This window comes from Patella vulgata, chromosome 2, assembly GCF_932274485.2.
Source record: "Patella vulgata chromosome 2, xgPatVulg1.2, whole genome shotgun sequence".
NCBI classification, from domain to species: Eukaryota; Metazoa; Mollusca; class Gastropoda; family Patellidae; genus Patella; species Patella vulgata.
Genome location: NC_065880.2, coordinates 10,396,383 through 10,418,961, shown reverse-complemented (window position 1 = coordinate 10,418,961; position 22,579 = coordinate 10,396,383). Strand labels below are relative to the sequence as shown.

Genomic DNA, 22,579 nt, shown 5'->3' with positions numbered 1-22,579 from the left:
TTTAATGGTATATATGGACCAAAATCATATTCAAACTAATTAATTTGTCATAATTATGCTTCAAATCCTTCTCAAACATTATAATTGCGAAGGAATGCCCTGCTATTAAAATTCAATCAAACCAGGTCATGTTTACGTCACGTCTTGGGAGTCAGAGGAGAATTCATTGCATACATAAGAAGATGTTGTCTTTAATCGCTTACTATTTATTACAAATATCGAATCCTAATTAAATTCTCGGATTAACTCTTCATAAAGTTTATCTACTTGTACACCAAGCGCTCAATGTTCGCTTGTGACCTTTGACATCACGCGTGCAGAAGTTCTTAATCGTCGGGCTGTTAATTAGGGGAACCCTTACATTTTTCTCCTGTATACGCTCCATGAATGTTTTCGGGGAATCCAGTATTTTTCTAGTAAGATTGGATCCATATATACCAAAATTACCATACTTTTATTGGAAATAACCACCCGATAAATACTTTTCTGGGAACCCATCTTTAATTAATTAAAACTAATTAGTGACCGTAATTAAAATTTAGAGTCCTTAACTGAAACAAAGCCTAAAAGCTAGCTAAGCAAGTCATGAAACCAAAAATATCAATTAAGAGCGAGAAAAGTTGAACAAACCTAGCTTATATAGGAGTGGTTCAAAGGTGACAAGGGTCAATGGTCAAATTTTTGGTCACATAATGACGTTTAAGTGGATTTGATTAAATTGTCTTGTCCGGGGTTATTTTTCTTTCTAACACCATTTCTATGAGTTACGGTGCACAAAATGACTGCTTAAGACAATAAAATGTTGTACTAATGTCTATTAAGAGCTTATTAAAGATACATTATGGGAGATTCGATAACGAGTTGGCAGTTCTCACAATAATGGTTAAAAACTAGATAATTGATCCACTATGAACTGAGAACTAAGCGTTTGAAATTTCCGCCTAGCTACGATCATCATTACTAAAGTCAGTACGATAAACAGCATAGTCTCGATTATCCATAAAATCGCTAAATCGTGAAGGAAAGTTATGCAGTAAATCGGCTCATAATCCACTTGAGATCGTAGGCTAGCGATGCCATCTAGAGTTGATTATGGTCTGGATAGGTTAATTAATGTCTTATCAGGGGCGGATCCCCCCTCCCCCCGATCAACTACATAAATTTTTTTGTAAATCAACACTTTTTATGAGAAAGGTTTCTCGGCCGTGTGCTTTATCCTTTATCGTCAGATTTGGGACAGGATGGGCACTCAAAGCACGAGATAATGATATAGACATTATGTGATATCACAATCAATGCTTTGCATCCATGAAATTGAATCACAAAGTCATTGTATTAATTCATAATAAAATTGACGTCAAATGAGGTGTTGAATTTCTCTGTTTAAAAAGCTCAATGTGTATGTATATACGCCAAAATGACGATAGAGATCAAGCGGGAGGGGGGGGGAGATACATTGTCTCAGGAACATGACCCCCCCCCCCTTCAAAAATTCCTGGATCCGCCCCTGCTTATTAATAGTTTATATAACATTTCAGGCCTGAAGAAAGACCTGCAATAGACAGATTTAGCTCTTGCATAATGTATGTTTAATTAGCACAAATTTGTGATGATATTTAAAACTTAGAGGCCATAGCTGAAACAAAGCCTAAAAGCTGGCTAACCAAGTCAGGAAGCCAAAAATATCACTTAAGAGCGACAAAAGTTGAACGAACTTGGCTTAAGACTGGTGACAAAGGTCATATGTTGGGCCGCATTATGACCAATCAACCAATCAAATTGCTTATCTCTCCTGATCCTAAACATAATATGCTCATCTTTGAACTCCAAGTCATCACGGATGTCATGACAAGGACAGCTGTCTAGTCCTTTGGATGAGACGAAAAACCGAGGTCCCGTGTATATATTGGAATACACGTGAAAGATCACCTGGCAGTTGGAATTCGATATAAGAGTAGTCGATAGTGCCGCTGCCAAGGCAAAATTTCCCTCATAGCACACTATATGGCGTATGCCCATCTTCATTAGCCCAGTATAGGAGCAGAACATTAGGACTTTAAACCCCATTTCATTTCATTTCATTTCCATTAAGTCATTCACCTAATCAACACCTACACCAAGTTTAAACATTCTACCTCAATTAGAAGAGTTATCTTGTCCCTGATGGCGTGATGAACAGACAGACGAACGGGCCCATTTTAATAGTCCGCTGAAATCTTCAAAAGGCGGGTGACAATAATGTTGATGTCAGCAATAAGTATGCACTTGAAAGTATAACAAAGTTATCAGTATAACAAGGAATTTTAAATTGAAGGGGGCTAAACTTCCTTTTAGGCATTATCCTAATTAATGATTTAACCAGATGTGTAACCGATGATGAAAAATGAATTAGCTGGTCGTCATTTTCCTAGTAATGATGACGTCATGTCAGCTGTGCACGACATTTTTTAAGGGTGAAAACCATTGGACTTTGCACAGGTCTTTCAGTCTGCCCCGTAACTTGGGGGCTGTATTTGTAGGTCGTATTTTACAGAATGCTTGGGTTAATTTGAGGGCTCCATTTCATACTATGCTGGGTATAATTTGAGGGATGCTAGAGTTAATTTGCAGGCTGTATTTCAAAGAATGCTAGAGTTAGTCACGGGCTGTATTTCACAGAATTTTCTTGTTAATTTGGGGGTTGTATTTCACAGAATGCTGGGGTTAATTTAAGGGTTGTATTTCACAGAATGCTGGGGGTTAATTTAAGGGCTGTATTTGACAGAATGATGGGGGTTAATTTAAGCACTGTATTTCACAGAATACTGGGGTTTAATTTAGGGTTGTATTTCACAGAATGCTGGGGGATTAATGTAAGGGCTGTATTTCACAGAGTGCTGTGGATTAATTTAAAGGCTGTATTTCACATAATGATGGAGATCAATTTAAGAGCTGTATTTCACAGAATGCTGGAGGTTAATTTAAGGACTGTATTTCACAGAATGATTGGGGTCAATTTAAGGGCTGTATTTCACAGGATAAGAAGACAAAGAAAACAAACATACAAGATTTAGCAAAGATAAGAACATTTATTTCAGTTACAGGTTACACAGATTTCACTGATTGGAGCATTTTATTTCAAACGAACCAATCACTGATAAAATTCAGGCTGTTTAAACTAGGATTATGGTACCAAGGTCAGGCCTGTGACCTTCTAAAGGTGGGAAATTCTGTTAAAATATAAATTAGGTCAAATAAACCTTCGTCAATTTTAAAAAATATATAAAAAAATTAGGTTAGTTGAAGGCATTTATTTGTAGACAGATATTTTACTGATCTTCATAACACCAAGAATATTTTCATTTTAAAATCATCTTCAATTAAAGGACAATATTGGTGCTAGTCATTATCACATATGTGTTAGAGCTGGTTAAACACATTCCAAATATATTTTTAACACAGCGGTCATTGCTACGATAGCTGAGTAATACAGGTTTCCCGTATCGGAAGTGACGAACGCCAAAGGAAAACACGAGTCGCTGCTCTATATAACTGACCGAAGCGACGAGTGATAACAGATACACGGCCGAATTTCTACTCACTAATAATTCTTTCCAAGACCAAAAGTTGTTATATGGGACTGTAAGAGGATATCTGACAATTCAATAAAGTAATTGAATGTCATTAGATAAGAGAACACGAGAAAAATAGAAATAGTCCGTACATTTCCTTGTTTATACTCATTCTATACCTTATTAAAACATGGTAATGCACGGACTTTTTCTGTTTTTATTACGTGTTCTCTTATCTAGTGGCGGTCAATTCTTTTATGAATTGTCAGATATCCTCTCGCAGTCTCACACAACAACTTTTGGTCTTCGAAGGAATTATTAGTGAGCAGAAATTCGGTCGTGTATATGTTATCACTCGTCGCTTCGGTCAGTTATATAGAGCAGCGACTCGTGTTTTCCTTTGGCGTACGTCACTTCCGATACGGGAAACCTGTATTACTCAGCTATCGTAGCAATGATCTCTGTGTTAAAAATATATTTGGAACGTGTTTAACCAGCTCTAACACATATGTGATAACGACTGGCACCAATATTGTCCTTTAACTCTTTAATTTGAATGAACAGAGATATTTCAAAATAATATTCAGTAACTTATACTTAAAAGATTTTAACAGAAGTTCATTGTAAAAAAACAAACCAACATAATTTATCAAAAGTTCAAGAGTAACCATGACTCTTACAGTCTGGATGTAAAGTTTTTTACTAGGTAGTCTCTGATACATGGTCATTATACAGTATCTTTTACTTAAAAAAAGATTTCAACCGAAGGTGAAAGTAAAAAAAAAATTATTAGTCTTCATGATTCTGGTTTTCTTTATAACACATTTCATCATAGGCAACAATAACTTTAGCAAGTTTTTCTCCGAGACCAATTATCCCGGAGAAAGCTCACATACCAAGTTATTAAAATTTACGCTGCCTCCGAAATTCAACGCAGATAACTGTATCTACACATCTTAAGCTGGGGATAGGTTTTTAAAACATGATTTTGTTTAACTTTCACAGAAAGAGAACCCAATAAAATAATCATAGTAAATTTTAACAGAATTTAATTAAGTTAGTATTCCAAACTATTTATAACAAAATATAATTTAACGAAGGATTAGTTTAGGATGATAAATATTAAATGTTTATAAATCATTAAAATTAGGTCTGACCCATAGCTCACACATCATAAAACATCCTATAAAATGCATGATGGGTATTATAATGCACTTCGGTAAGCACGATAATTATTAGACAAATGTTGACTGTGAGATTCGTTACCGTGTGGATTTGACATAATACACACTTAAGACTTTTATCTAATTAGATATATGATTGTTTTGTTAATGCCACATTAAGATAAACAGCTGACCTACAATAGATAGATTTAGATCATTACATAATGTACATATCATTACATGTTATTATTGAATATTACAGATAGGTTGAAGATGTAGAGATCTTACTGACAGCTATAGGATGGACATTTAATTACACAGCTGACCTGCATTAGACAGATTTAGCTATACAGCTGATCTGCAATAGACAGATTTAGTTATACAGCTGATCTGCAATAGACAGATTTAGTTATACAGCTGATCTGCAATAGACAGATTTCGCTCTTACATAATGTATCTTTAGTGTACACATTATCATTTATCATTACAGAAATCATACTGGACATTTAGAACTGTACAAGAATAACACAATTGCTTTACAGTTTTCTTACAACATTAATTGGTGTGCAACAAGTACACAGATGTTATCGAAAAAATCATCAGTATAACATTGATGTTGGTGTCCAATAACTACACCCCTTTTTCGTTCATTCGTTCTTGGAGTTTTACGTCCACTTCCACCAAGGGCGATATCGTAGACGAACAGACCTCTTACAGCAAGAAACTCTTTTATAGCATACTCAAAAGGCATCATAATAACGCTGATGTTAGTGTCCAATAACTACACTCCTCTTACAGCAAGAACCTTTTTACATCAAACACAAAGGTATCACTATAACACTCATGTTGTTATAGTGAGAACCCTTTTAATCATACACAAAAGGCATCCCTATAACACTGATGTTGGTATCCAATAACTAAACCCCTCATACAGCAAGAAACCCTTTTAAATCAAAAGGCATCCCTATAACACTGATGTTGGTGTTACCAGACTTACAATCTTGCTATAGTGAGAATCTTGGTATCCAAATAACAATGTGTTAATCTTGATGAAATATAGACCTTGTTTCTAATGTTATAAGAAGTCCACAAAATTTTGTTTTGTTAATGATGAAAATTTCTTTCTTAGTATCTACAATGTAGTCTAGTATGGTTTATTTTTGACTGTTTATAATAGAACTAAAAACTCTCTCTTTAGAATCGTTAAAAATTGGTTCTTTTATCCGAGTCCAATCTTGTTAATTATTCACTGTCATAAAACCAAAAAGAAAAAAAAATCATGAATATAGGTTTAAATTGAAACTTGGGTACAAATGAAATGGGGTTTAACGTCCTACTGTTATGCTCCGACTGGGATAATGAAGACGCCATAAAGTGTACTATGGGGCAAATTTTGCCCCGGCAGCAGCACTATGGCCTGCTCTTATATCGAATTCCAACTGCAAAGGGATCGTTTACGTGCACGCCAATGTGTACACGGGGCCTCGTTTTGTTTCGTCCCATCCAATCTTTTACATGGATGTATACATGGGACCTCTTGTTTTTTTGTCCCAGAAACAAATTTTGTCATATTCAAAATAAAAGAGAGAGATGTCATATTCTTAACTATTAAGTTTGTTTGTTTCCTATAAAATACACATTGTGTATGTATGTACATGTATATATTTATATAAAATGACTAAAGTTTTTATATAATATTATATATATTTATATATGTATATATATATTATAAGCAATAATTCAGCTTTACACAAACACTGTGGTCTAAATTTCTATGCCCAGAATATTAGCGATTTAGCTCCTTTGATCATAATTCGAATCTGTGTACGTCTGTCCATACACATCAACTTTCAATTCGAAACAAGTTACAAAAAAACCTATTTTATTAACGACTTGTATACTTTATAATAACTTAAAGCGGTGTGTAATTTAAACCTATATCTTCAACAATTCTACGAAGAACATCTCCTTATCCCACTATATCTGAACATGTGTTAGACATTGATACTAAATGACCTCGAAGTTAGTTCTATATTAGATCCAAATCAAAGGCAGAATATCATGATATGGCGTTCTATAAAATGACTTCGTGATGACTCTCTCTTCGAATAGACACAAGGCTGTTATCTCTACAAATATGAGTTGATATCGTACTATATTTATAATAGTCACGTCACCATGATGTATAAGACTATACGATGTAAGTTTATATTATTAACCTGATATCTTATATAGGCCACCAAACACTCCAGGTGAAGCGATATAGATTTAACGTAACGAAGGTCAGATTGACTGATGTTCACGTGATCTATGTCATCATGTTGAGCGTGTAAAAGGATGTTGAAATACCGACATATTGAATAAATAATATACAATCAGACGGTGACGGATACTTGGTTTTAGGTATCAACCTAGGCCTTTCATTGTTAGGCTGTCGACGATTTTAATCCCATAATATACATCACGAAGGTGTGTATTGAAGGTAAGAGTATTCCGTCATATATATTCCCAGTTAACATTGATGGTTAGATTTACGTAAAGTTTACGTCATTATGGTTAGATTTTGGTTAGCGTCCAATAATGGTAAAATTCTTTGGTTAAATTTACGTTACTTTTACGTCATAATGGTTATGGTTACTTTTACGTCAGAAAATGACGTAAATGTAACGTAAACTTTATGACGGATTACTAACCAATTTTTTTCCCTTTGAATACTTCTTGATTAAATAACATTACAAGTGTGTGCACATTCTAACAATTGATATATAGTCGGAATTCAGACATAATAATTATATATGTATTATTGGTTATAATTCTAACGTTAATCTAACGTAAATTTTACATCAGGTTTCTAACCGTTAGTTTATGGTTAGTTTTCTGACGTAAATCTAACGTTAGTTTTCTGACGTAAATCTAACGTTAGTTTTCTGACGTAAATCTAACGTTAGTTTTCTGACGTAAATCTAACGTTAGTTTTCTGACGTAAAATTAGTTTTCTAACATAAATCTAACGTTAGTTTTCTAACATAAACCTGATATTAGTTGTAAAACGTAAAACAAATGTCAGTTTAATGTCATGATACTAACAATTAAGGGCCTGACAAGACAGCTGTCTAGTCATTAAAATGGGACAAAAATGGGTAAGACCCTGGCTCGCTAGCCTGGAGGTCGGGTGTTCGATCCCTGCATTGGCCGAGAAAGTTCATCCAGATTTCCGGCGTTTTTTCCCCTTGTCAGTGATGCAGGACGAAGAGCCTGACAAGGACAGCTGTCTAGTTGTTCAGATGGGATAAAAAAAAAAACGAGGTCCCGTGTACACATTGGCATGCATGTAAAAGATCCCTTGACAGTTGGAATTCGATATAAGAGTAGGCCGTAGTGCCACTGTCGGGGCAAAATTCCCCTCATAACACACTGTATGGTGTATGGCCATCTTCATTAGCCCAGTTCGGAGCAGAACAGTTGGACGTTAAACCCCATTTCATTTCATTACATTTTATATCCATTTCTAAGTGGGGGATCACGTGGCTAAGTGGGTAAGACGCTAGCTCGCTAGCCTGGAGGTCGGGTGTTCGATCCCTGCATTGGCCGAGAAAGTTCATCCAGATTTTCCAGCGTGGTTCTCCCTTGTCAGTGATGCAGGACAGAGGGGCTGACAAGGAAAGCTGTCTAGTCGTTCGGATGGGACGAAAAACCGAGGTCCTGTGTACACATTGGCGTGCACGTAAAAGATCCCTTGGTAGTTGGAATTCGATATAAGAGTAGGCCTTAGTGCCGCTGTCCGGGCAAAATTTCCCTCATAGCACACTGTATGGCGTATGCCTGTCTTCATTAGCCCAGGTTAGGAGCAGAAAAGTAGGACGTTAAACTCCATTTCATTTCATTTCATTTCATTTCTAAGTGCCCAAGAATAGAGATCTAGCTCCTTTAATAGTTGCGAACTGTAGGTGACACACAAAGAGAAAACGAATGAATGAATGATCTACTCTCATTTCAAATTCCAAATGTCAAGGGTTCTTTTACGTGCACACCCACGTGATGGACTAGACACTGTTTTTTTGAGGTCCTCTGTCCTACACCACTACTAACAAAGGGAACTTTCTCGACCAACATGGGGATCACGTTGGCTAAGTGAGTAAGACGCTGACTCGCTAGCCTGGAGGTCGGGTGTTCGATCCCTGCATTGGCTGAGAAAGTTCATCCAGATTTTCCTGCGTGTTTTCCCCTTGTCAGTGATACAGGACGGAGGGCCGGACAAGAACAGCTGTCTAGTCAGGGATGAAAAACTGAGGTCACGTGTACACACAGGAGTGCACATGAAAGATCCCTTGGTAGTTGGAACTTGATATAAGAGTAGGCCATAGCGCCGCTGCCTGGGCAAAATTTCCTTCATAGCATACTGTATGGCGTATGCTCGTCTTCATTAGCTCAGTTTAGGAGCAGAACAGTAGGACATTAAACCCGATTTCATTTCATTTTTCTCGACCAACACGGAAATTGAACCCCTCATTTGCTAGCCAGTGTGTTACTAATTACTAGAGAGAGAGAGAGAAATGGGGTTTAACGTCTACTCGACACAAACTAGGTCATTTCGGGACTAACATATAGTTTAATTTTTATTTACATAATTCGCTTGCGCGTAGGGGTCTTTAGCAGTGGGAGAAAACCGGAGGTTGGACAAGCGACCCTACTCCTTGTCACGTACAACCGGGGATTTGAAACCACGACAGTCAACTCAATGATAGACTTTATGATACAGCGCCCGCACGCTAACCATTCAGCCATCCACCCCCCCCCCCCCCCCCGTTACTAATTACTAAGTTTGTGAAATGTAGGTTTTTCCTCATGTAGATTTGTCCTGATGAAATCGGTTTATTGTCCTACTGTTCTGCTCCGACTGGGCTAATGAAGACAGGTACATACCATACAATGTGCTATGAGGGAAATTTTGCCCCAGCAGCGGCACTATGGCCTACTAATATCGAATCCAACTGCCAAGGAATCTTTTCGTGCAAGCCAATGTATACATGGTACCTCGGTTTTTTGTCCCATCTGAGTGACTAGACTACTGTCCTTGTTCCTGCACCTCTGACAAGGGGAAACCATGTCGGAAAATCCTGATGAACTTTCTCCACCAATGCAGGGATCGAACACGTGCTCTGGATTATCGAGCCAGCATCTTACGCACTTAGCCACCGTGGCTTTATCAAAATTAGTAATGAAGATGTGCTATGACAGAAATTTTGCCTGGACAGCAGCATTACCGCACTTACTAATGAAGATGTGCTAGGAAAGACATTTTGCCTGGAGAGCAGCATTTCCGCATATAGTCATTACCAATAGGTGCACTAATCCGTGCATTCACTAGTCCACTAGTCTGACTCTATAAAATACTATAAATATGAGTATTAAAGAAACCCAGTAGATATGGTGACTGATATCACCCTTCGTAAGGCGATAACCCAACATCACGGCATTTTAACCCGAAATCACAACATTTTAACCATTATAGCATATGCCCTTCTTCATTAGCCCACTTGGAATAAAATAGTAGGATGTTCAAACCCCATTTAAAATTCATTTTCATACTTTTCTGCACCAGTCGGACTATTGAAGATAGTCATACGCAATGCAGAGTGCTATGACGGAAATTTTCTATGGACTGTGGCAGGGCGGAGGATCTGGCAAGGGATAAGGTATAGTTGTTCGGGTCATACGAAAAATCAAGTCCTCATGTACATATTGGCATGCACGTAAAAGACACTCCGACAGTTGTAATTCAATATCAGAGTAGGCCATATAGTGCCGCTATCCGTGCAAAGTTTCCGTCATAGTACACTGTATATAGTGTATGCCTGTCTTCATTAGCTCACTCAGAGCTTAAATCAATGTGTGTTGTTAATGTCATTTAAAATGGCGGCTGTCTACATATACAATAGGCGTTTTTGTGAACCGATTAGATTAGACCGATTAGCTATTATACGCATTTGTGAACCAAGTTGATTATGCTAATCGTTACATTTGTGAGACGATTTAACTCAACTGATTAGGCAAATCGACCTAATCGTCCCAGGAGGTGTTTAGGCGATTAGATTTGACGTTTTCAAAATGGCGGAATGTTCGACATCGTAAGTAATTTTTAATGCTTATTGTTGTTTTTCTCCATAAAAAATGTTTTTTTAAAACGCATTTGATGTGTTTAAAGTAGCTAAGTCTCTAACTCAATATCATCCAAAATCTTCAACATTGAAAACACGATTTATTTGTCAAATTATATCAACATTCATGTTGTGATCTTAACGGGAAAAGATGGGCTTTTGATATCCAATATTTAAGACAAAATAAACATTTTACCATGCGCTTCAGCCCTAGTTGTATCAAGAGACTCGAGGGACGAGGCTAGACACATTGCACCAAATCAAACGGCGTATGTAAACTGGAATAACCAGACGCTAGAAATTTGCACTCGCTTGAGACTGCTGGCTTATTTCGCCGAACATAACGGATTTGAAATTGGAGTAAAAACGGAAACCATTGAATGTAAATCAGTTTATATACATTCATACTACAGTATTATATGCATTGCGACCCACTTTTGTCAATTTCTAGGTCCCAAATGTTAGCGATTTAGCTCCTTTAATGTTAACTTTATAGTCCACAAGAATGTTAGATCACCTCTGGCTCTAAGCAATTTTAGGCCCTCTAGGTGCCAGCAGTGTCACTGTAATCTGTAGGTAACTTGGACTACACGTGAAACACACGCCCCCCTCGTCATGTTACCAGAGACAATTTTTTTTCTGATCGGTGTCCGTGGTGGCAGCCATCTTACCAAATCGTAATTATCAAATTTCACATTTGTGGACCATAGCTAATCAAATCGAAATCATACCAAATCGTACTAGCAAATCAAAACCTAATCTAATCGACTCACAAAAACGCCTAATATATAAAATAGGTCATGAGTCGATTGGTGCCGTTTTTTTATTTCGAATTTAAAAGTTCAACACTTAATTATATAAGTTGTAAAACCATATAAAAATAAAGGTTGGACCAAGACTAGTTCCATTTTTTTAAGTTATGAATCTGAAAAATTGATAATATAGAGCGAAGCTCTACAGCATCGCGCGAAGCGCGGTGCTTGAGCAAAGCTCTTTTCCGGTAACACAGGAGCGTAATTGAAAATGTTACCCACAGACTGTTGATTAAGAAAAAATTCAGACCGAAACCGGATACACTGGAGAAAACAGGCAATGCGCATGTCAACTTACCAAATCTCGTCCAAGCAAGATTACGCGCCTCATAGAACTATTTCTATGATGCGTCTAATCAATGACGTCACATATTTTTTACGTCAATGAAAATAATTCTCACACTTTTTTGTTCTTTTTTTTAAAAACAAAATTAATGTATAAAATTTAGATCTAAATAAAAATCAATTTTGAAAAACTAAATTATTTAACATTTTTTGTATCACTTGAGAAAATTAATTATGAAGGTTTTATATTTGACAATAATCAGCTTCGCTCTACTCAGGCAATGCCTGTTACATATTAATGACCCAGTCAATTAACATAGAGATCTACTCTAGCTAAAAAAGTCCATATATTTATCGTCTCTCGATAAAAGACCTATCTCTGAAAATTAAAATTCCCGATTTGATTATTCTTTTAATATAACATAATTATGTAACCTCATATAAAATATGGTAGAGCGTATACAAACAAATTATATGAATAGATTCATTATCAGAAATATTACAGGCCTTTCAAACGAACAGCCGCCATTTTTAGAACTACATAGATGTAAAAATATATTTTTATCGACTCGGGCAAGGTCAAGGTCACGATCTGTTCACGGTTGATGATTGTGTTTAAATCGGTTTATATCATATTATTTCTATTCACATTACAATATTTTTTTTATAGGTTACGGTTATTGTTGTTATTTATCTAAATTGCTTCAATTATTTATTAAATATTTTTTGTTTGTTCGTTTGACCGGAACGTACGGAATTCTGGGATTTAAAATGGCGGCATAATGTAATTATTATTTTTCCCAAAGAAGAAATGATGCCGTGATTTAAAGTTAAATAAAGCTATTCCACACATACACACACGATTTGGGATTCAGCAAAGTAAAGTTGAAGGTAAGTGCACTTTTTATGCGAACTTCCGTTGACAGTATACCGATAGATCTAATGTTGATAAAAAAAATAATCTGGCCGTGGAAAAAGTTTGCACGTAACTTTGTATATCAGACAGTCAGTATTTGTTTTTAACACGATGCAGTTACATTGTCCGTAAACCATACTATTCATAAACAAAATCAACATTGCTTTAAGTTATCGAAAGTAATACTGGTTCCAAAATTGTTTTTAAAAAATCTGGATCCAAAAATTATCAAACACATAACGAATTTATTAATGATGTAGACTGTTAAAATTCAGGCTGTGCTAATTATAATATAAGTACATGTGGTATTTTCTAAACATTTTTATGGGTGTTTCAGGTTGGGGTTTTTTGTTGTTATTGTACTGATATTTTTGCAAATTTAATAATGCATAATGCAAGAGCTAAATCTATATATTGTACGTAGGTTAAGTAGGTATTTCTTGAGACTGTAAATGTTAAAATTTTTTATAAGACATTTTAATGTATTAACTTGCTAAGTCTATAATCAAGTCTCAATGCCATCGGGTACTCGAGATGTTCACAGATTCAAACACTGGCGGTTAATGTTAATGATTTAATTTAATTGAAAAATGGATAATCAAGACTCTAATTATATACATAGGCCTATAACATTAAATAACAAGTTTGCCCGTACATACTTGTACATAAAGGTTTCAGTCCTACTCCCCTGCTTATTTTTTCTTGTGGTGGCCAAGAAAGTTCATCAGGATTTTCTGGCATGGTTCCTCTTTTAACTGGTGCAAGACAGAGGGGCTGGTAAGGGCTAATGTACAGTTGTTCGGATAGGACAAAAAACCAAGCTCTTTTGTACACACGGTCCAGTCAAAATTTCCATCACAGCACACTTTCAAGCATTTGTCCAACTTCTTTAGCCCAGTTTGAGCAGAACAGTATGATGTTGAACCCCATTTCATTACAGATCCACAGTAGGTTGGCTGTCAGCCCAGTTGGAGCTGAACAGTAGGCCGTTTAACCCAATTACGTTTTTTTTGGGGAGTATAAAGTTGCTTTTTATTTATTTTTTTTTTTACAGATCCTACATGTATATTTGAGCACCCTTGGTGGCAGTAATGACAAAGAAGTTCTAAAAAGATTTATATGGGCTTTATAATGATAGTTAGACAACACTACTACTTGCCAAACACTACTACTTGTCACATAACGTAATGATATAAATATATATGTATCTATGGTAGCACAAATATCATCAGAATGTAGGCCAAAGCTTTACAAGCATTGTAGGCCTAAAATACTTTCTGTCTGAACTTTTGACAGTCAATTCTTTGATGACTAGTTAGTTTAGAGCAGATATCCTGTCACAGTATTATATAACAGCTCTTTGGCTTAAAGTTTAAACTGAGTTGTATCAGTGAGTTGAAAATCATCTGTGTTCCTGTTATTGCTCCCTGCTGCAGCCAGTAAACAATAACCTTTTGCGTTCCTTACAAATCTTCCAATTTTTACTGATAGATCAACCATAGCAAAGATCTCTATTAAGATTATATTTGTAATGTTTGTAACAAATTCTATGACATAGGTATAATATTGGTGTAGTTAAGTATATACCATATTTATGCACACATTTCAATGTTGGCATATTATTAGTCTCTATCATCTAGAAAAAAATATTCTATATTCTACAAATATTAGTGTGGTTGCGTTGTCAACATTTGAGAATAATCGGTCATAGGCTAGATTATCCGGTCTTTTACATTATCATAAACAAAGTCTAAGGAAGGTAACTAGTCCTAAAACAAGATGTTGACGCCCATGAAATTTATATAAGAATGCCATTTCCGAAAGTCCATTTGATTGCATTGTCAGTTCAATATCCAACACTCTTAATTTTTTTTTATTGTAAAATTTCTCTCTTCATGGGCCATATCTATGTTGTTTTTTTTTATTGAATCCTAATTCGTCATCACGATTCATGTTTGTTTATAAATGCAAGTGTTATTGACAACTGTCCCAGACCCTCATTATTTATATGGCCCAACTTTTCTTCGGCGTACACCGGCACGGTATTAGACTAGGATAACAGTCTCGAAACTCGTGGAGTTGAAAAACATTAGTCTTATATACCGCCTCTACTTAATTATGGATGTAGGTCGGAAAAATGTAAAATTTGGCAATTTGACTTATACTCAACATCGACTTATACCCTGTATGGTAATGTGATGATGCCCCCTCTTCCAGACAAGACATAGGCTATAACTGTTTCAAATGACAAGTGCTAAATGAAGTATTTATGTGGTCTTTGGTGAAAGAAATGAAATGAAATGAAATGGGGTTTAACGTCCTACTATTCTGCTCCTAACCTGGGCTAATGAAGACGAGCATATGCCATACAGTGTGCTATGAGGGAAATTTTGCCTGGGCAGCGGGGCTACGGCCTACTCTTATATCGAATTCCAACTGCCAAGGGATCTTTTACGTGCACGCCAATGTCTACACGGGACCTCAGTTTTTCGTCCCATAACGACTAGACAGCTGTCCTTGTCAGTCCCTCCGTCCTGCATCACTGACAAGGGAAACCACGCCGGAAAATCAGGATGAACTTACAGGGATCGAACACCCGATCTCCAGGCTAGCGAGCCAGCGTCTTACCCACTTAGCCACTTGATCCCCCCCTTTGGTGAAAGAGAGAGAGAGAGAGAAATGGGGTTTACCGTCCACTCGACACAAACTAGGTCATTTCGGGACTAACATATGGTTTAATTTTTTATTTACATAATTCGCTTGCGCGTAGGGGTCTTTAGGAGTGGGAGGAAACCGGAGGACCCGGAGAAAACCCATGAAGTTGGACAGGCGACCCTACTCCTTGCCACGTACAACTGGGGATTCGAAACCACGCCAGTCGACTCAATGACAGACTTTATGATACAGTGCGCGCACGCTTACCATTCAGCCATCCACCCCCCCCACCCCCTTTGGTGAAAGAAAACAGAGCTGTGGCTAGTGAAATGAAAGTTTAACGTCCTACTGTTTTGCTCTGAACTGGGCTAATGAAGATGGGCATACGCCATACAGTGGAAATTTTGCCCGGACAGTGGCACTACGGCCTTCTCTTATATCGAATTCTAACTTCAAGGGCTCTTGTACGTGCACGCCAATGTGTACATGGGACCTCATTTTTTTGTCCTATTTTAATGACTAGACAGCTGTCTTGTCTAGCCCTCTGTCCTGCATCACTGACAAGGGAGAACCATGCCGGAAAATCTGGAATAACTTTCTCGGCCAATGCAGGGATCGAACACCCGACCTCCAGACTAGATAGCCAGTGTCTTACCGACTTAACCAACGTGATCCCCGTTGTGGTTACAATTCCTGGATTTGAAGGTCAGGTATGATATGAAACGAATATTTTGAACCGGTTCACCAATGCAACCAATCCGTGACGGGTTAACTGATAGAGGGTTACATCCTTGATATAAATATACTTGTCGCGGGTTTTAAAAATAGAAATATATATATAAAGGTAGCTCAAAATTCATCTCTACATGTACATAGGCCAAGGGGGGATCATGTGGCTAAGTGGGTAAGACGCTGACTCGCTAGCCTTGAGGTCGGGTGTTCGATCCCTGCATTGGCCGAGAAAGTTCATCCTGATTTTCCGGTGTGGTTTCCCATTGTCAGTGATGCAGGATGGAGGGCCTGACAAGGACAGCTGTCTAGTCGTTTGGATGGGACAAAAAAAAAACCAAGGTCCAGTGTACACATTGGCATGCACATAAAAGATCCCCTGGCAGTTGGAATTCGATACAAGAGTAGGCCATAGTGTTGCTGCCTGGGCAAAATTTCCCTTATAGCACACTGTATGGCGTAACCTTTTGCGTCTCTTCAAAATATTTCAAATCTTTTGTCATGGATCAACCATTGCAAATATCCGTGTTACAATTATATTTGAAATGTGTTAAACCAATTCTGCAACACATGTAATATTGGTGTAGTATATATCTTTGTTTATACACCCACATATCAATTTTGGCCCTGTTTGTCCGTACACTGGGTGTGAAATGTGAATCATTCCGATTGTGAGAGGACAAGCATTATCAATATACAGCTTTTCAGGACTTTGCCTTCCTTGGTTAATTCTCCCTTTTTCAAATGCAATAGATGCTGTGTTTATTCTTAATTGATCTTTTTCAAATTTGTGTTACACACTGGAATCATGAGAGGACGAAACCTATCAATATTCAGCATTCCACAACATTCCATTCCAGTGTCGGCCGAGAAAGTTCTTCGTGATTTCCAGACTTGGTTTCCTCCCCTTGTCAGAGGTGCAGGACAGAGGGCCTGACAAGGAGGGACAGCTCTCTAGTCGTTTGGATGGTACGAATGACCGAGGTCCTGTGCACACATTGGTGTGCACGTGAAAGATCCCTTGGCAGTTTGAATTCGATATAAGAGTAGGCTTTAGCGCCGCTGTCTGGATAAAATTCCATAATAGGACACTGTATAGCATATTTCCATGTCATTAGCCCTGTCGGAATAGGACATTAAACCCCATTTCATTTCACTCATTCCAAAGTTAACTCCTATTCCATCAATACCTTGAGCAAATAAGATAGAGGCTATAGGTTTTGGCCCAATTTGGTCAATATCCCAGTTTTTTCTTTCTTATATGCATATCAGCACTTTCATAGCGCTAATGTAGACCTTTTTCTTGAACATTTTCCCTTGTCAGTGATGCCGGACAGAGGACCTGACATGGATGGCTGACTAGTCATACGGAAGGGACCAAAAAAACAAGGTACAGTGTAAACTCAAGTGTGTGTGTGTGAAAGATCCCTTGGCAGTTGGAATTTTATATAAGAGTACGCCATAGCTCTGCACACTGTGTGGCATATGCCCGTCTTCATTTCTCAAACAGCTGTGGATAAAAACTGTTAATATTTAAATGTGTATTTTGTATTTTATAACATTATATTTTTGTCTTTTAAATAAAGTATATGTATACATACTTGTAGTATATTTTGTCATATTATTCTGCTAGATTTTTAACTTTTCTGTGCAATACATTTAGAATTCTGACTGGTTATGGGTAGATAGAGAGCAATGGGGTAAAACATCCAATAGACATAAACTGTCCTTTGGGACTAAGTGATTCAATTCAAGTTGAATAATTCATCCGCACCAGGAATCTTTAGTAGTAGGAGGACCCAGAGAAAACCCATGTTCAAGTTGGGTGTGGAATGACAGACCTTATGATCTAAAGCGCACACGTTGGACCACTCAACTTTTAGCCTCACCCACGGGTCAGGAAAATTTGATTATTGATTGAATGTACTTCCCATTTACTGCCGCAAATAATGAATAATTTTGAAGGTTTTAATGGTTTGTTATATTTTCGTAACTTTGGTCATCAAAATTTGACATTAGAATTGCATCCGTAAATGATGTTAATTTAATGTTAGATTTACGTTATAATGGTCGGTTAGATATCCATCATTTTGCTCATCCTTTTAACGACAATTTAACGTCAGGAAATGACGTTAATCTAGCGTAAAGTTTACGTCATTTTTACGTTATATTTACATCATTTTCTGACGTAAATCTAACGTAAAGTTTACGTCATTTTCTGACGTAAATCTAACGAAAATGACGTAAAGTTTACGCAAATTTTACGTTAGATTTACGTCAGAAAATGACGTAAAGTTTACGTTAGATTTACGTCAGAAAATGACGTAAATATAACGTAAAAATGACGTAAAGTTTACGTTAGATTAACGTCATTTCCTGACGTAAAATTATCGTTAAAAAGATGAGCAAAATGATGGTAAACTGACTGACCATTTTTACGTAAATGTAACGTAAAATTAACATCATATTGTTATGTGGGTTGTATACGTATATACTTGTGCTGTTCATTGAGACTATAGTATATTCGCGCGTTCATGTTTATTTTTGTCGTGTACGGTAATTCTGGTCACTGAGCGAGCCGATCATTTTTGGAGTGTTGTTAATCGAGTCTATTTTACTTCGCGTCTGCGCATTATCACCGAAAATAAAATAAAATATAAACACGAGGAGCTGAGCGAAGTGACCAGGGTTTTCGTCGCATAATCTTTTTACCGCTACTTACTTGAAGAAAATAATAATATGGTTTAGCACCTAATACTGTGTTGTGTTTTTTCATCATTAGAAAGGTGCGCGTAAGCTATCTGGGCAGCTGACGGAACGGCCATTTGAGTTGAGACTGAGCATAAAGTACGTTTGAGAACACGTGCGCGGTCGTCTCTGTCAGCGAGACAGAACAGTAAAAAGATTGCAGAATTCCCTAGTTCCATGAGTTGTGAATAAAAAGACCTCCCTGGTTTTAAAAAGAGCTGAGAAGAAAAGATTTGTGTTACATAGTATGAGAGACAGTGATGGGTAAAAGATTATAATTATCCTATGACCGCATGTGTAATAAACTCTCCACTGTTCTCTAATTGACCACACTATTGTTCATTTAATAAAGAACCAGATGCTGCCATATGTATAATGGTCAAGTTAGATAATCCGCTGATCACTAATGACCTTTACTAGCGTTAGCTGACACACATCAATTGTTCTGAAGCCTGCCATATTCTTATAGTGAGATAATCTATCAATGACAAATGATTTAATTATGTAGTCTTTACATAAGTCCTTTTGTTCCATATTATTAATTACCCGTGTTATCAAAGTGAATTAAGTATAAATTGGCTTTGGTTTTTCATGTAAAGGAGAACAGCTTTGGCGGCTGACCAGGTACGACTTTATAGTATATCTAGTATGCTAGAATAAAATGTTGCATCCAGATCATGTTTTATTTCTATTAACTCAAACTATGTTATAATTGTTTCACCAACTTGGCCTGTGCGTGAGCTGTGAACAAACTTTACAAATTTTCCTGAGTTTGAGAGCTGTGAGTGTGAGAAAATGACTGCAGTGGCTACAACCATACGGAGCCGTGAATAAAACGTTTGCCGAGTTTCCTGTTTAATAACCGTGAGTAAACAGACAGAATCGACAGCCGTGAGTAAAATACATTACTGTTTAAATATAAACTATAAACTGCCGTTGAGCCATGGCAACCCCTGCAATTTCCAACAACTCTGCAGTAGAGAAAGATGACTCGCACGATGCAACCTCAAGTCACCATTCCTCATACAAGTCTATGACTAGTCATACTCGTAGTTCAGAATTATCGAGCTCTGTTCAATATATTGAGACTAAAATACGTGTTGCAAGAGAGAAGTTCAGATTTGACGAGGAAATTCGCAAAATTGAGTTAGCTAGGAAGGTAGCTGAGGCAGAAACCCAATCCAAACTTGAGCAAATAAAAAATGAGCGAGAATTAGCTGTAACTGAGGCCTTGTCGTTTGGCTTCGAGACACTAAGCCATACTTCATCAAAAGTCAATTCTGTTGACCCTATTGATAATAGTTTCAATTCCACTGACCGTACTCGGCGTACTGCACAATGGATACAATCCGAGATAGGTTCTGAGCCCGGAGACCTCCCACATGAGAACAACCAGGGGCCTACACCCCACGAGAAGAGCCTTACTACGATTGAGTCACATCGGCCTACTGATCTACCTAGCCCTAGGTCCACTGAGCAAGCCCACGCCAGGCATAACGAGTTACCTTTCGAGCAGCCCCCAGAGCTATCCCTATCCAGGCCTACCGAGATCTACAGAAATGAGAACCTTACTGAGTTGTTACCAACAGCACCTGTATTTCAACCCAGGTTTGAGGGGCCTACTGAGCAATGTTTGACTAGGCCTAAAGAGTCACCTCGTGATATACATAACGAGCAATCGTCAAACACCCCCATATTTCAACCTAACCATGAGCTAACACTGAGATACACACCTAGTATGCCAACGCATGGTGACCCTAGACCATTTGAGAGCACTAATCAACAAAGCAACTTGTTTAACACTAGGCCACCCGAGCACTCTAATGACATTAGTAAGAGATTACTTGCTTCACTTGCACTACCTAAATGTGAGCCTGACGTGTTTAGTGGAGATCCCGCCTTGTTTCTTCCTTGGAGGCAAGCATTTAAAACCTTAATATGTGAAGCTGAGGCTACACCTAATCAAGAGATTACGTACTTACTGAAGTACACCAGTAGCAAACCTAAAGAGCTTGTAAATCAATTTCGCAGACGAATACATCCCGATCCCCAGGTCAAACTAAATGACCTTTGGTCAGCACTAGAAGAAAGGTTTGGACATACTGCTGAGGTAGCGAATAATTTGATTGAAACTTTACTGAAGGCTGCTAACTTTCGTTACGAAGATAAAGAGGCTCTTCAGACATTTTATGACACTTGTGAGAACATAAATACACAAGAACCTTATTTGAAAGGCCTGAGCATCCTGAATACTTCGTATTTCATGAAAACCTTAGTTGAGAAAATACCTAAATCCATTAAAGAGAAATGGGACAGTAAAGTTACCAAACACATGGTCGATAATAGAAGTGATGATTACCCACCATTCAAATCCTTTGTTAAGCTGATTCATAACCTTTCACTAAGACAGAACCATCCATCTATTGCTAAATTACCGAGTCAAGAGAGTGAGCACAAAGGTTCGAGATACACAAGTTCGAGACCTGGCAACAACCTGAGTTCAAAGCCTAATCCTTATAAGCATGGTTTTAAAGACAATACGCCCAGTACACACACCACTAGTCTCAAGACTGACGTTAACTTAGAGCCTAAACAAGAAAAGTCGAACAGCCAATGTCCGATCCACAAAACCAACCACCATCTTTCTGAGTGTCGAACCTTCCGAGAGAAAAGTTACGACGAGAAACTGCAGTTATTAAAAGAGCTTGAGATATGTTTCCGTTGTTTAGAGGGGAAACATTTTGCCATTCACTGTACCAGGAGAGATATATCTTGTCCTAAATGTAACAGACGTCACCTATTAGTTCTGCATAAAGATGACAGAGATGAGACGAAAAAGAAAGAGTTGGCACCTTATAGTGGGGAGGCTGTAAAATCAGCATGTACCAAAATTTGTGGTGACGGGACTGTCAACATGAGAGGTAAAACCTGTGGTAAATTAATCCTTGTCGACATTTACGAATTGAGCAATCCTGAGAGAGCAGTGCGAGGATATGTCATTATAGACGACCAGTCCAACCACTCATTAGGATCAACTGAGTTATTTGAGGGCCTACAACTGTACGGGGATGAGCACGAGTTCACACTCGAGACCTGTCATGGTAAGGAATTATGTGTAGGTCGCAGAGCAGAAAATCTTTGTGTACGCACAATACTAGGAGACGTTTTTCCACTTCCGAGCATAACTGAATCCAGTAACGTTCCTGATGGTACCAACGAGATTCCAAATCCTGAGCTTGTTAGACAAATACCACATCTTCAGTGTATAGCTGATTATCTTCCACCAATTGACAATAAAGCACCCTTCCTTCTTATTATTGGTCGTGACGCACCTGAGTTATTGAAAGTACGAGAGTCAATAAATGGGCCTATAGGAGCAGCATGGGCACAGCGTCTTGATTTAGGATGGACAGTGAGTGGAGTTCTGTGCTTAGATCGCCAAGGAGGAAACGTCCACATCATAGCTAGAAGAACGTCTGTTGGATTTGAAACCAAGTATGAGCCTTGTGAGAATTCCTTCATATGTAAACAATCGCCAAAAGACGACTACCTGAGTTTGAGT

General features: G+C 37.7%; 1 protein-coding gene across 2 annotated transcripts in view; it reads left to right on the top strand.

Moving 5' to 3' along the window:
- The window catches only part of LOC126812214 (serine/threonine-protein phosphatase 6 regulatory ankyrin repeat subunit A), a 62,548-nt gene that overhangs the window by 27,659 nt on the left and 12,310 nt on the right, over nt 1-22,579 (top strand). The window contains exon 3 of one of the 2 annotated variants that reach the window (XR_007675866.2): nt 13,940-14,538. The exons of the other annotated variant lie outside the window; for it this stretch is intronic. The gene's annotated coding sequence lies outside the window, so the exon portion shown is untranslated. Of the gene's footprint in view, nt 1-13,939; nt 14,539-22,579 lie in introns of those variants that run through there. 2 annotated transcript variants of the gene reach the window in all.